This window comes from Phodopus roborovskii, unplaced genomic scaffold, assembly GCF_943737965.1.
Source record: "Phodopus roborovskii unplaced genomic scaffold, PHOROB, whole genome shotgun sequence".
In the NCBI taxonomy this organism is placed as follows: Eukaryota; Metazoa; Chordata; class Mammalia; order Rodentia; family Cricetidae; genus Phodopus; species Phodopus roborovskii.
Genome location: NW_026125397.1, coordinates 4,555,210 through 4,565,296, shown reverse-complemented (window position 1 = coordinate 4,565,296; position 10,087 = coordinate 4,555,210). Strand labels below are relative to the sequence as shown.

Here is a 10,087-nt window from a genome sequence, read left to right as displayed (position 1 = left end):
GTGTTTCCGTAGATTTTTACGAGATGTATTGGTTCCTCTCAATTGAGAACAGTTTATTTTGATGTCATGGAACCTGAGGAGACCATCCTCAGGTCCAATAAATCCAAGGGCCTGTCACCATGTCTATTTTGATCAGATGATGCGCCTATCTCTCCCAGGCGGACAGCCAGTTTGGCATATGTTTCTTCTCTTCAGCTTCTGTTAAGGTACTTAGTGAACCAGACACCTTCAGCTGTGTAAATGTTACCAAACCAACTGTAATGAAAATGTCCTCTCTCTGTGTCACATGGGACTGTGGAATGGAGCCAGGAACTTCCTTTGTGCATGATGGCATGCTGGAGGGGGTGTGTGAGGACCTCCACCTCTGCTGTGGCCAAAGAACCATTTGAACACCCAAGCCTGTCACCTCCTTCAGGGCTGACATTCCAACCAGCACCACCCTAACACAGGACTTCGTTTTTAACCTCCCCCCAGTGACCTGAATGACTTTTTAGAGTGCTAAGTAAACACTTAGGTACATAAATAAAAAGGCAGTTTACTTTTCAAAATAATACAAATCTTGTCAGTATTCTGATAGCAGAGGTAGTGTTTCTTCCTACATAGCTCACTGAGTATGAAAGTCTACATGGACTTATTGTAGTGATAACTTCCTGGTATGTGTTTATGTCTATGACCATAGGACACTTTTGTGGGACTGTTGTCAGGGCACCTAGTGACTTTCCTCCCAGTAGTCTTTTCTGTCTATTTGTGTACAAAAATACTTGGTTTTCAATACATGGTATTTTCCTGAGCCCTATCTGCATTTTACATCTAACTGAAAGCCTTTTCCAGATGCATCTGGATTTCTCTAACACTAGTGGTCTTACACTTTTCTGAGAAGTGACCACTTTCCCATGATTTCATGAGTCTTGCTTGACTCCAAGCCCCAGATCACAGTAAGTTAACCTTTATTTAGACAATTTGCTAAACATCTAAGTAGATGAAGGAAATTTAGGAATTGCATTTACCAATTTACAAAAAAATTTAGAGAATTTTTTCTTAAATTCTTATCTAGTTATTTAAGTGTACCCAGCCATCTTAAATGTTATTTTCATTTATATTATTTAAATTTCTATACAAATTTTGTATACACATTTGAGAAAAATTTCCTATGGATTTTAAAAAGACAATTCTGTTTCCCTGTTAGTTGCTCTGGGACCATGCAGGGCTGCTGCTTATGACTAGGTATTCAACAGTGCTGTGGTCCTCTGGTCAGTAAAATCCACACAATGAGAGTGATTTGAAAAGACATGGGCTTTGCTTTCAGACTGATGCCTGAGACCCGTGTTCTTCTTATGTAACACACAAGCAAAGCTATGTCTGTACGGAGACACAGGGCAAAAATGTGAGCTGTTCAGCCAAAATTGCCACCTGAGGACACACAGAACAAAGAAACACAAGTCCTAATCAGATTAGGGCTAATGAACCAGTCTCCAGCCTGTTGTGAACTCCAGAAATGCCAAGTCATTCCTGCGAATAAACAGTGAAGTCAAAGCTGGGAGAACAAAGTGTTTTCTTAATTATTCACATTCTTTTCACAGCTGTAATTACAAGATGCTTTCCATTGTCTGTCGAAACTTGCTCCCCATGCAGGTATGTCCTTGAGCTGTAGTCTCCCCTGAGCTTGAAAATAGTTACCAAGCATCACTTAGATGGAAAAATCCCTCCTGCTATCTACAAAGGATAAAATGTTAAGACCTCAGTTGGATGCAGAGAGGAGAGGCAGTTTGAGGTTAGTTTCCATTTAATTTAGTAACTGATGGTTAGGAATAAAACACACGCACACCATTATGCACTATGTGTCAGAAGCTTCCCATATTCTCTATATTGATCCTTTATTCCTAAAGATGACTTTTTAAAATAACATTTTCCCAGACAATTACCAAAACAATACTTGATGTTTTTTTTACTCAGAGTTGTCCCCCAATCTCATTACTCTGGAGTGTCCACTATGGCAAGTACAATAGGAACTCTACTCTGGGTCTTTATCCTATTCTAGTCTCAGAATCCTATCACACTGTAATCATTTGCAATTTTAACCATATATGCTTACACTGCAAGTTCTTCCTGTCTGCTACTACTCTACATTTTGAGAAGGGGCCACACAGTATATTGTTACACATGTGGTGAATTGTCAGAAATTATTCTAATTTCAGTGTTTTCTCAGCTTTGAGCTGCAGCTGTGGGTGGCGGGCTGGCTGAAGCTGCTGTCCCGCTAGCTGAAGAACACACCTCTCCTCAGTGTGTCGTATATTTCCTTAAGGGGTCAAGCCCTTTTGCATTTGGTCTTTCTCACATGCAAGGCCCCTCCACGTGTTACTGTCTTGTGTCTGCCTACTGTGCATGCTTCAATGCAGACTGTCCTGAATACAGTGCTGTTCCACTAAAACATGACTTATGCCTTCTTGCAGCACACTGACTATGTGCACTCCTTACCCATTCGCTACTTTACTATCTCCTTTATGAGATTAGCATCACGGCACTGCAGGGCTTATGGCCAAGTAGTGTTTATCTTACTGAATAACGACCCCCACATACAAAAGCAATGATCTGAAGAGGCACTAGGGTATAAAACACGGGCAGACATATTAGATGTGGTACTGTGTAGCAACACTGCAAGGGATATGGGGAAATGTTGTATATAAACACATTGGGGTGGCTTAGGTATTATAGACCATTTGGGGCAAGCAATGTAGGTCTTGGAATACACCCCCTCTGTATAAAGGGATGTCATGTTATTTTGAAAGGAAAGATGAAAGTGGGCCATGATCTTGGCCTCAATTCTCTTGATAGCTCTTTACTAGAAATCTATTTCTCCACAGCCCTGGGCAGTTTAGATCATGCTATGATGAAGAATAGATAAGTATATAAATAACCCTGAAGTCTCTGTCACTCAGTAAAACAGTTCTTTTATTGCTCACCCAGGGAATAGTAATGGCTTTCCGGAACTCCAGTCCCTTCAGATCCACTGGTACAGGATTCTCCCACTTCAGATGGATTGTTAGGATCAGAGACTCTGCAGGGACCATTCAACATTGAGATACAATCTAAGGAGTAATGTAAGTCACTGAAAAATGTAAATCAGGGAGGGAAGCCTAGAGAGAAGATATGGTCCAGGTAGCCACCGTGTAATATTCGTGACTAGAACTTTTTATGCATGGCTCTCCATCTGGTTATGCATTGCAATCATTCTAGGAGCTCTAGAAAATGTGCAGTTCTATCCCTGCCTGAAGCAGCCTATAAGCACAATCTCCAGAGGACAATCCTTCACTTCTTTTTAAAAATCCCTCCCAGTGATCTGAAGTCCCCTTCCTGCTGGTTAGCTTCCATAGTGCAGGAAGGTGCCATTGAGCCTGCTCTTCAAGAGAACTGTTATCAACAATTCCAGATAGCTGTGAATTCTATATGTTACACTACTGCCCTGACAGGTAAGATGTGCGATAGTGGCATGACTGTTATGAGAGTAACCGACCACTTTCGGATTAGATTGGAGACCTGCTTCAGAAAAGGGATTCGAGCCTGGTACTGTGAACCTGGCCAAAAGCTTGGGAGGTCATGGGTTCGGGAGGGAAGTTATTACTTTCCCAAGTGGAAAACATGTTGTACCCATCATGCTACCTAATAAACACTTGTATTTATATCAAAAAATAAGTGCTGCTGTCAGCCTTGAATGCAGAAGCTTCCTTTTTCACAAGTAACAGTTCCTCTAGAGACTCATAATTGAAAACAAAACAAAACAAAACAAATCCCAGTCCTGATAATGCGACCGTTTCTCACAATGCCCAGTCCCAAATGTATCATCTATAGCATTCCCTTCACAGTTTGGGGACATTACAGAAGAGGGGTCAGAAAGGATGTAAGAGCTGGAGGAAGGGGTAGAATGTTGTGGAATACTGTTCCCAGAGGCTTGATGAGGTCACTGCACTCTTAAACACATAATATCTATGATTACCTGTAAAGATCTGCACAAGATTGAGATAGTCAATATTCATTATGGAGCAAAATATGGCTCAAGAGGCCATAATCCTCCATGAAAATTTAAAGACAGCTAATGGTTGCTAGTGGATAGAGAAATAAACAATATATATATATATATATGTATATATATATACATATATATATTATATAGATGATATATATATATATATATATATATATATATATATATATATTCTTGCCAACAAAGGCAGATGAACTGGAGACACAAACTCAAGGGGAAATATGATGGGTCTACTTTAGTTCTAGTGGTTTGTAGCTGCTTTTTCCACTGCCAAATCTGACCTCCCATACCAGAGTTTTAAAGATGGTGCCTAACACACAAGAGATTCTAAACTCTACTCTCCTAGTGATATTATTTTGTTTAATAGCTCACTGACATCCTTCACACAGCACTTTGATAGTAATAAGCACAGTCATGCTGCAGACTATACCAGTGGATTGCCAAAGTCACACATCTGTTTTTCTTGTACTCAGTCTCCCTCTATGTTTGTTCAGGGTCCTGCAGTAGCTGTCTAACTAAGACAAGAGTTAGGATGCCTGCAACTATGGGTGTTTTCAAGTCAAAAGAGAGATGTACCACAGAAAACAAGCAGACAGCTTGCTACTCAAAGGATTAGACTTACTTGGGCCCATGCTTAAGATGTGTCTACTTTGAAATTCCAAAGCTATAAGTTCAAAATAGGACATCTGGGCATATGGGCTGTCCACTAAAGGCATTGACTTCTGGGAATGTGATTATGATTATGAGAGCTGGGACTCTTGATTACCCAGTGTGGTCCTTGCGTCTTCTCTTCTCTATACATTTTTTTTTAATTCAGTATTTTGTCAAACTCTAATGTACTTATTTTAATGTAAATACCTTATATGTTAACTGCCTCTGCCTCTATGACATTCTATTTGGATGCTTGATGAATATTTCAGAGTTCTGAAGACTATACCCCCTATTCTTGACTTGTATTTTGCTATCTTTCAATTTCAGCACCCTGGTCTGCTCTAGTGCCACTGTCTAATTCTTTATTGACCTCAAGCTCTTAGCCTATCTCGGCCTGTCACTTTCAGACCACCTCAAACCAATCACATTTATACTTGGACAAGTGGCAGGAGTACATCATTGTTGTGTGGCTTTTCCTAAAGATTCATAAAGGAGTCTATTCATCCCAAACACAGATGGTACTAAAAGATCAAAGGAAGGACTCTGTTCAAGTCCAATTTGATGAAGCAACAAGTTACTCATAGGCACATGGGAAATTCTAAGTTGTACCACTAAAAAATTCTCCTAGATTATTTACAGGTAGCTTTTATACCAAAGAATCTCAACCCAGTCAATTGTTTACATCTTCTACAATGTTGGAGGTGGAAAGGGTCTTGTTAGGCTACCATGAAGTCTTGTGGGCTCTGTCTCAGCCCAGTAAGTCTGGAAATTTTATAAGGGCCATGAGTTCCCTTCACTTCTCCCACTAGGGAGTTAATAGAACGAACGTTGGGAAAGTCTTGTGAACATAGCTGTCTTGATTCAAGGCTCCATTCCTCATATCCAAAACAGCTATGTTGCCACCATCTTTCCTTAGTTTCCCTCAAATCACTGAGATGCCTAAATGCTTCCAAAACACTTGATGAAGAAACACATGGCTCAGAATGATCATGTGGTAGAAGTCAACAAAGACTCTTACTCTTTATTTTGCTCCCACCATACGCTAGGTGCCTTAAATGTAAGCATATACCTGGTGATGTGGATGTTCAGGACATAGGTGGGGGGAGCTCACAGGCACAAGAGTTTTGGACACTCTTGCTGTATTAAGCCTTATGAGAAGTTACTATGTGCCTTACGGCATTTCTTATAGAAATATAGGTATGCTAAGTGTACTAGATATTTTATCTCATTTAACCCTTATCAGTAAAACATAGGATAGGTTTTATGCCCAATGTTCTTAATGAGAAAAATCAAAACTTTTAAAGTTAGCTGCCACTACTACAATAGATGATCTTCAAATTTCTTAGCATTTTCATAAGTATATTACACAAACAGTTCTTTTCTTCTTTAGATAAACTTTCATTAAGTATTTCTACTACTTTGAGAAGGATTAAAAATAACTTCTTGAGTTTCATGGAACACCTGAAAGTATTGTAAATCCCCACACAAGTTGTGCTTGATACCACAGCAAGTACTTCATACATTTTTATGTTTCTGCACTCTGTAAAATAGGGAATCTGTCTTCTTAGCACTTGAACCGCATTAACTAGCTTGGCACTAATTCCCAGAGTCATGCTGACTGACACCTAGTGCATGATGCCACCCAGGGGCTGACTCACCACACAGAATACCAAGAGTATTGTTTGAAAAGCTTCACATTTATGGGGAGCTATTTTAAGTAGGGGGGGACTTTATTATAATTAGCATATCATTAAAAAGAGAAATGTCAGTGCTAAAATTCTTCACGTATATATGGCTCTTGGATGTCTTGGTTCTGTTTCAATAGCTCTTCAATTGTACGGAAATAGTTTCATGCTGACTCCTGCATCCCGTCATCATTGTAAGGGAAGGAGTTAATGAAGGCACCTCACTCGGTAAACTTTGCCATAGGAAAAGAGCTGGATGGGGTTCACCCAAAAGAATGGGGGGAATTGCAGCAAGGGGAGGCAGCATCAGTTTTCTAAGCAGCTCAAGGTGGGACTAATGTACCTACACAGGGAGCAACACACATACATGGGAAACCATGAGATTATAAAGTCGGGGCAATGAGAAATCTTGACTCCTCCTCTTTCATACCTAGTGCAAATGGTCTTGGTGCTTTTCAGCACACATACTGTTTTCTCTCCAGCAAGCTTGTCTCAAGTCCACAGATAACCAATTCAAAGTGCTCTTTAATTTCTCGGAATTTATTCCATTCTGCATAATGATAAAAGGCACTTATTTGGTGCCTACTGGATACTGTTCTGTGTTGAGTTGGATTTGAACCTGGGGATCTAAGCTCCACACTGCTTGAATCATTTGTCCAGAAAGATCTTTGCAGGACAAGTCTCTGTCAGTTCTGAGTATCATGTCCTCCTCTGAGCTATATTCCTATCTCTTGGATCCTTGAGACAAAGTCTCACCATACAGCTCAGGCTGACCTTGAACTCTGTGGGAATGAGTCTCCTAGTCAGAGCAATTTACCTGTTTGTAGCCCACATCAGTGCAATGGTTTAACACACACCAGGAAATGACGTCTTCACCACTACCATGGGCTTACAGACATCAGGGGCACTAATTAGCCCAGCACCGCTTTGGTGAGGATGTCATAGAACTGGATATTCAGGAAGAAAGTCTTTGAGTGGGGGTACCCCATGACAGTGTGTCTTGGTTAGTAGATGGGATTTCCAGGGAACAAGTCTTGAGTTGGAGTTTAAGGGGTGAGAGATGACCTTTCCCTCTTCTCTTTTAGGAAGGTTTGAAACTGAAGGCTCTCTGCTTTGAATTGCTCACTAGTCTTTTGTTTGCTGCAAACTCAACAGTCTGAAAGAGGAGGAAGGGGGATTCTTCCCACAATGTCCTTTCGTTGGCTCCCAAGGAGGGTCATGCATGTGCACTAGTATGGAATAAGACCTCAAATCAGGAAGTATCTAAGAGCCAGGGCAGTCCAGGGTGTGGTAGCATAGCATCCCTCTTTTTTTTTTTTTTTTTTTTTTTTTTTTTTGCATTCTAATCCTAGGTTTATTCAACACAGTCCTTTCACTCTATACAAGTACAAACACAACCTTACCTAAAACGCTACAAAGTTATAAAACTCAAAACAAATTTTATAGTACTGACTGTACAGTAAAAGCAAAAAGAGGCAATGAATGTATACATTGCCAAGGTTAACCTGCAACATCATCCTGAATGGCAGGTGACAATGGTGGTGGTGGACTCCATGAGGACCCTGTAGTAGAACTGGCTCACCAGTTTCTGAGAGTAACAGAGACATGGGGACAGGGAAAGACACATGGTCAGACCTAACAGCACAGCCGCTTGGTTCCTGTCTGCAGACATGGCACAGGAACAGCAAGGGAATGACCAGGTTGCGTGACAGGTCCTCGGTCATCCGTGGAAAATGCTGTGATACATTATGGAGGTTTGCTTTGTGCCAGCTATCTTTGCTACCAACTGGACTTTCAACAACCGGAAGGAGTGAACTTTCTACCCAGAAAATTACAGGGTACACATCCACGGGCACAGTTCTGAATCAACAGTACCTCTACAGCCAGAGTCCTCTTGAGGAAATAATATCTCAACTGCTGTCGTCAAAGACCACCCTGGGATAGGATCCTTCCCTACAGATCCAAATTTGGCTAAAGAAAGGACAAAACTGAGCTGGGAGGAACATAAGTTACAGAGGTACGAATCAATGTCCCTGCTTATCGGGAGGAGCTGGAGCTGGAGCGGCTCCTATGGCGGTGGTGGCCAGGAGATCGAGACCTCCTACGCATAAGAGATCTGAGCCTTGGGGATTGAGACCTCCTCCTCATCCGTGCGGGTGACCTGCACCACATGGGAAGCGGTGGAAGCATTCTCCTGGGTGGGCTGAATCGCCGTGGGGATGGCCGAGGCCAGGGCACCAACACAGCAGTAGTAGTGATCTCTTGGCCATCAATTTGTCCTCCATCCATGTGTCTCAGTGCCTTCTCTGCCTCATCTGGGTTCTCAAACTCCACATATACATAGGCTTTGGATAGATGGGGATGTATCTTTTCTACAGGCATGTCAATCATTTTAATTTTCCCATAAGTAGAAAATATTTCCATGATATGGTCCTTGGTCACATTCCTGGTAAGCCTCCCAATGTGCACTTTGGTGGGTTAGATAGGGCTCCGCCTTTTTCTCTCCTTTTCATCTCTTTTAGGTGGTTTGGACTTGGAGCGGGAACACCACCTGTTGTCATGCCAGTGCCGAGAAGGGCTTGGGGAGCCGGAAGAGCTGCCAGAACTGGAGCTTCGGGATGTGCTGGAGCTTCCTGAGCTGCTGGATGCAGAGGAGGAGCTGGAGCCACTGCTTGAGCCTGTGTTAGTGCTGGAGCCCGAGGCGGAGGTTGAGCTGGACCGAGACCTGGTGCTGCTGCTTCCACTCTCTTCCGAGTCTTGCCCCTGCCACGGTCCTTCTCACTTGACTCTTTAGTGGCCCCTTTATCTTTAGAGCGATCCTTGGACTTCTCGTCAGAACGGTCCTTGCGCTTGGTAGGAGAAGGAGCCATCTTCCCGAGGTCCCCACCTCTTCCCGCTCTTCTCGGACCCCGATAGCATCCCTCTTATACCTGCAGGTTAATGTGGCATTTGGTGAACTTGTCAATCAATAGAGATCTTGTTAAGATATAGACTCTGGATTTGCAGACCTGCACCAGTGCCTGGGACTCTGCACTGCTCAGAACCCCACTGTTTATGCGGATACTGCTTGTACACAGACAGCACTTGGAGGAGTAATGACTTAGGGGACATGCCAGCTGGGAGGCAGAGTGACCTTCCACACCTAGCTGGCACGTTTATTTTTAGTGTTTTCCCTGCATGCTCCTGAGTAGACAGGATTTGAGGTTAACTGTCCTTTAATGTCTCCCATCCTCTGCTGCACAGACAGCATCTTATGTGTCCCTAGGGGCTTATGTCCTGGCCCTGAAACAGCTGTATATTTCGTCATTACCAATGTCACTCTGCTCTGCTGTGTTTAACAGAGGATTTGGTGCACTAAAGGACAGTCCTGGGTCAGACCTGAAGGAAAATGCCAGAACTGGTGATCTTTGGTGCTTGAAAAAATCAGTGTGTGAGCCAGCTTCCCTCAATATGAAGATTTGTATCCTGTAAGCTCTGATGTGAGGAAAAGTCGCTTCAGATTCACCATCTCCTTGGTTTTCCTAGGGACACATGAGTCCCTGTCTCAAAAGGGCAAAACAGTTTCTCAACAAACTAAAATGCTCCCATAGTCTAGTTATACCATTCCAGATGAACTTTCAGTCACCCTACTAGAGAGATGTATCACATGAGTGTTCATTGTTCCACTATAACTGATAGCTAATTTCTGGAACCAGCCCAGGTGTCCAGCAAG

General features: G+C 42.4%; 1 pseudogene; it reads right to left on the bottom strand.

Annotated features, from left to right (window-relative positions):
• Nucleotides 1-8,324: 8,324 nt before the first annotated feature.
• Nucleotides 8,325-9,273, bottom strand: LOC127215063 (RNA-binding protein with serine-rich domain 1-like; annotated as a pseudogene).
• Nucleotides 9,274-10,087: the final 814 nt, after the last annotated feature.